Raw genomic sequence first — 6,000 nt, 5'->3', positions numbered from 1 at the left:
TATTATAGAAAACGTCTATTCTAACGATGAATCATAAAATTTACCTTTCACCTTTGTGCATGACTATATCCAAACTAAGTATTCATGTCAGAGAATGTGAGGGATTAAAAATTTCTCTTTAGATTTTTGATGAAATAAAGTACAATTGAACAGTTTTTCATGCTACCATCACCCAAACCTCACCGCTTTCAAACATTTTTCTTACAGAATTCTGTTACTGACAAAGATAAGGTTATCATCTAAATTTGCCTTTGGAAGCAGTCTGATGCTGGATCAAGACTCATGATAATAAGAAGAAATTAAGACATATCTGTGTGGTCAGCTGAGCCCAAAAGATCAGGAAGATGTATTGTGAGGAATCAATTTAATTTTTATTTTTGTCTCAACATTGTTTGACCAGAGGTATGCAGTGGAGGGGCTGCACACATGCCACATGCAGTACGCAGGTAGGAGAAGATGCAGGAAAGCCCTGTCTTGAGGGACACTTTGCCTGATGGACATTTCACATCCCACATGTGTGGGAGGCAGCCTGAAAGAAGAAAGCTTGGGAAGGCCTTGGGAGACAACATGTGTGTTATGCAAGCTCCCATGTCAATCACCGTGTCAGTCACCGTGTCAGTCACCCACTCCCCCCGCCCCTGTTCTAGAAGGTTCCTTGGTTCCCTGTTCCCCATTGGTCCAAAGGTTGGAACCACTCCTACCTCCTTTCCCTATTGGTTCATGTTGTGTCACCCCGCCCTAGCTCCTCCCCAAACCCCGCCTACCTCCCTGAGTTTATATACCCGGACCCCAGGGCTTTTTTACTCAGCTCCCCTTCAGAGAAGGTTGTGTCCCTGCTACTCTTCATTTCCTCTCTCAATGAACCTCTCTGGATTAAGCATGCAAGAAGCCCTCCTGCTCTTCATTCTGAGGTGAGGCTTTTTTATATTACATCCGGGCTTGGGTGGAAGGTGGGCTGAGGGTGGTACCAGACGGCGCCGTGGAGGAGACGCTCCCGGAGCAAGAGGTAGCCTGGCAGCACCGGCCCAAGGCGAAACAGCAACCCTGCACACATGGAATAGGCAGTAAGTAGGAGACCACTGAGGACACTCTGCCCTCTAGAAAGTTTCTCTGATTGGGTGGCAAAGAGGTCTCCACCAATGAGCTGCAGTCAAACATTTGGCTGGCCAATAGTCTTCTGACAGTGAGCACACCTGAGGAGGAGTTGGGGGGTATAAAAGTAACTGTGTAACAAGCTGCTGGGCTTTTGTCCTCACTGGAAGCTTTTTGCTTGCCCTCACTTGCTCATCCTCTTGCTGGATGATACTGGACACTTGGCTGGATACCTGCTGACCATGTCTGAGCCTCCTGCCTAGCCTGTGTCCTGCCGTACCACTTCATCTCTCTCCGCTCTTCCAGTCTCCACCTGTTCTTTGTCCCTGTGTTCCTGCCAAACCCCCTACCTGCTTCATCCCTGCCTGCCCTGTTCTGCCTAGGCCACCTGCTTCCAGCCCTGCTTCCCTGATCCAACCCACCACGGTGATCTCTGCTGCGACCTTGTCCAAGGTTCTGCACCTCCTGCCCAATGCCCAGTCACCCACCTGGTGTTTGCCTGGCTGTCGCCACAGGAAATGTGCCTGTGCAGCCACCCCTCCCCAGCAGTCAGTGCGCACACACCCCCTGCCAGACGGATGTTGACAGCACTCTCTGGCCTTCTGGTGGTAAGGCCTGCTTTTTCTCTCTGTCTCCCCTCTCTTTCTTTTTCCTTTCCCCTTTTCTGCCTTTTCTGTTCTTCTTTAGTAGGCAACACACTTTTCATTACAGATAAATAGTTCTCAGATATAATATTTGCCTGGTTTGGCTTAATTCTGTCCTAGAACAACCTTTTTAAAAAGAACTTCCCACAGCTCCCCTTAGTGGAATGTGACCTATCTTTTACACTTCTTGCCCTTTAAGAAATTTGTTGTGGAGAGAATGTGGTCTTTACTGTAGCTTAACTTGGTGGAATATGTTGTGAAAATAGACTCTTTAAGGTCTTTGATCATGCATTTTTTATGGGTTGATACCAAATTTTTGACAACGTGTTTGACAACTGTTCTTTCATGCACCAGGATTATAGGCATTTTCCAGTGTTGACAATCCTCCACCTCAGGCTGATCTCCTACAATCAGATTCTTCTGTCATACTGCAAGATTACACTAAGGGCTAGTCACAGCACACGGAGAGACCCAGGGAGACAAAAAGAGCAGTGATGGGCAGAGAAAAACCTTGTAATCTGGTGAGGCCTGTGGCACCCAAATCAGCAATTCCTTTGTCTGTAAAAAACTGAGCAGCTTTTTGCCTTGGTACAATACCCACTGAGGCAAGCAAACCTGCAGCCTCCAGAAAGCCTTGCAATCTGAAGTGTGCTACTGAAATAAGGAGACAGGGTTTATTTTGGTTGCAGGGGGAAAATACCTGGTAATTGTGCAAATGTTATTATGGAACAGTTTAAGGGTATTGTGGTCACTTTTGTAACATTGTGGAGTGCTTAGAGGAAAAGTCAAAAGGAAGGAAAAAGAGGGATCAAGATGCATCACAGAGGAGCAAGTATAGGCAATAGAGAGAAAAGTGGATGAAAGCAGCTGACTATTGATGAAACTGGTATGTAAAAAGAGGCTGTCAGTAGATTGAAGTTAACTGTCCCTGAACTAAAGCTGGCTTTGCATAAACAGTTTCAGAAACTAAATCCATCACTTGTATGTGTGTTTATGCAATAATTGGTATACTTCCAGTAAAATTGTTGATCAATTACAAAATCACCAGGTTTTCTATTGAATTTGAACTGAAGAAACCTACCATAAGAATAAAAAATGAAATGAGAGAAAGCAAGCTCTTTCTCATAACACTTTGTGATTTGAAAAATTTTGTATTCAGGGACAAATCTAATAAGAAATCATTTCAACTAGTTTATGTTGTTGCATTGGCAACTCAAGCAATATTCTTAGCTGTAGTGGTTTAGGTTCACCAATTTGAGATTTCTTGGCTAATGCACCAATTCATGTGGTAGGTTTCAGTGCTGGCCAAATGTCAGTGCACCCACTAGAATATACTTATTTCTTGCTGTGAGGTAGGATTAGGAGGAAGGCAAAGCAGGTTCAAATCTTTCAAATGATATAATGAAAGCTTTTTACCAGTAACTAAAAGAAAGAATAATAGGAATCAGAATAAAACCTTTAGGACATCCCTCCTTCCCCTACAACCTTTTCTTTCTTACAACGTAAAGAAACAATTCAGTTGCTTCATTACCTATAGAATTGTCTTTCTTCAGTTTACTTAGGGAGAGGAGCCCCTCTAGTAAATTTATGGAGACTTCTCCACAAGAAAACAGTTCTCTCATGGTTTCTAATTTTCATGAATAGCAGCTGCTCAGAAAAATCTGCAATTGTGAAGTCCCTCCCATTTTTCACAGCTTTTCCCACAGCTGTGTTTATGGGCCATGTCAAGTTATGGGGTACTGTTTTAAGGATGAGCTGTTCAAAAGCTGAGGTTCTCTTTATTTTTCTTTGAGATCATCTTCACCTCTGGGAACAAAGGTCTTCTCTCCCTGGGTCCACAGGGTTTTCATTACCCTTCTCTCTCTCTATTCAAACTTCTTAATAAATATACAGCTATTTCATTTGCCTGCTTCAGCACAGGTTTAAAAAATTCCTCCCCCTATATTCTTTAAACGAGTTATAGGGAAAAAAGTTTGATGCATCAATTATATTCTTCTCCATAGCTTTACCAAGAAGATTTCAGCCCCAAGATCAAGGCATCCACTAATCCCTCCCATCTAGAACTTGACTTCCTCTTTAATGACTTCGATATCCTTACGTTGCACCTCTTTATACCTGCACTTTGTCCTTTTCCCTCACTCAAAGGAGGATTAAAACACTAAGAGTCAATATCTCGCTCGGGCCTGCAGATAGCCACGTGACTTTAGCCAGGCTCAGTAGCTTGCGGCAAGACCTGTGAGAACTGTGGCTGGGCTGAGGAGGGTGGATAAGATCTCAGCATCCAGGCTAGAGCTCAGCAGCCAGCGCACCGAGGAGGAGGCCGATGGCTTCTCCTCTCCCTGCCTGGTAGCTGTGGGCAAACCCTAATGGCGGCAGAATCTCAGTTGAGCCGGCCCAGTCCCAGCTGCTCATGGAACCCAGCAGGTTCCAGCTCAGCCTGGGCTGGCAGCGGGCAGGGTTTAGTAGCGGCCAGATGTTAGCAGCTGCAGCACAGTCCAGCCTGGCCTCAGCCCTGTGGTCCCCCCTGCACCTGCCCAGCAGCTGATGGGGCCTGCCCCCATGCCAGAGCCCACCTGGCCCGGCCTGGCTGAGACAGGGGGCCAGGCTGGTTGGGCTACCTACTCTCGAGCTAGGGGAAAAAAAAAAAAAAAGAAAAAAAAAAGAGGCAGAATTCCCAAGATTTTTCATTTTTAACGTGTGTTCACAAAAGCGTATCAGCTTTCTCAGTAGTTTAACAGATTGTCAATTCTCAAAGCTAATTACTGATGAGCTTTTTGTCATACACAGAAGAAACTGCTAGCAGCTTCTCCTAGGACATCACTTCCATGATGCAAAACCAACACATTGCCCTGTAGATTCAGGTTATGTGTCAAAAGAAAATGTAATGCTACCGAGTACTGAACATTCTCTCTAACTGCTTCATGAATAATTCTTTTTTGGTTATCCATCCATCACTCATTTTTTATTTTTTGTATCTTTTCTGTGCCTTAAAAATCAAAATTCTTTCACGTCAATCACTAGCAGGAAACCTTACTCAAAGAGAATGTCTCTTTAAAGTCAAGGCTCAGAGAGGATCATCAGCATGTGATTACATATATCTGCAAGTCTTGCTTCAAACTACTCTTCATATGCCTGCTAAATATGATAGAATTTGTCAATTTTTATCTTAATAATTAGCCCCATGAAGTGTTAAAAATCACTAAAAACTCTCATTTGAAGGACACATTCTTTGTTTCCCTGCTCTGAATTTACTGTTGCTATGTATTTTTTTGTTTTCTCCTTTCCTCTCCTTGCATTGCCTTGTAATCCTGAGCTGTACCAGCACAAAATTTACTTATATTCTGTCATTCAGTTAAAAAAAAAAACAAAAAAACACCAAAACAAAACCAAAAAGAAGTAATAATCATTGCAATTATTATAATAATTTTATATTTTATTTCATAGAAGGTACTTTTAGTATCACAAACTTGTTACGGTTTACTGCCCTATCACAGAAAATATAGTTTACACTCTGTGAAATACTTGGTGAAAGAAGAGATTATTGAACTCCAATCCTTCCTACTATCTCCACACTTCCAGATCCCTCTGGAAAGCTTTGAGAAGCCAAAGGAAATCGCTGAAATGCTTCTGGATCTTTTTCCTCATTGGTGATTTCCATTTGACTTACTCTGTTGTCTCCTAAAAAGAAAACGTGCACATTGCTCTTCCATTAAATGTTCACTACTGAAACAGAGGGAGCATATTGCCTTGCTGCAGTTGTGTAAATGTGCGCTCCTTGAACATGGTTCTAGCTGACAGTGTAATTGTTGACCCACACAACTAAATATTTCCAGCTCATCCCCAAAGCAACTGACAGCAGAATTGTTAATTTTGAATTGCAACAGTTCTTGTAATATAAAAAAATGTGACAAAAAAAGGCCACATGATTTTAAAGAATGTTAAAGTATTGTTTTAGTGAGAAATGTTGACTAGTTCTAGGGAAAAATGCATTAAGACTGAGACATTATCAAGATTTTTTTCACACTGGAAAGAGATATTTGATTTTTGTTATCATGTAAATGATTTCAGTAGCTTTATTTTTCTTCCTAGGTGTATGAAACACCCTGAACCCCTGCCAAAACTAACATTAACAAAATATGAGTAGTGTGCTAAATTACTGGTAGAGTTCTGTTCCATCTGTAGTAGACATAAAAGCTGTGTAAATGCTGAATGAACAGAATTTCTTATTTTGAGAGTGAAAGCTATAAATTAACTATGTTGTTTC

At 42.3% G+C, this 6,000-nt stretch overlaps 1 long non-coding RNA gene across 3 annotated transcripts in view; it reads left to right on the top strand.

Moving 5' to 3' along the window:
* Positions 1-818: 818 nt before the first annotated feature.
* The window catches only part of LOC119704513, a 69,545-nt gene continuing 64,363 nt past the window's right edge, over positions 819-6,000 (top strand). For 2 of the 3 annotated variants that reach the window (XR_005257982.1, XR_005257984.1), the window contains exon 1: positions 819-911. This is a non-coding gene — a long non-coding RNA (uncharacterized LOC119704513). The remainder of the gene's footprint in view (positions 912-6,000) is intronic. The other variant, XR_005257983.1, reaches the window with a different exon arrangement.

This window comes from Motacilla alba, chromosome 1, assembly GCF_015832195.1.
Source record: "Motacilla alba alba isolate MOTALB_02 chromosome 1, Motacilla_alba_V1.0_pri, whole genome shotgun sequence".
NCBI lineage: Eukaryota > Metazoa > Chordata > Aves > Passeriformes > Motacillidae > Motacilla > Motacilla alba.
The sequence above is the reverse complement of the archived record's forward strand: the minus strand, read 5'-3'. Positions and strand labels throughout refer to the sequence as shown.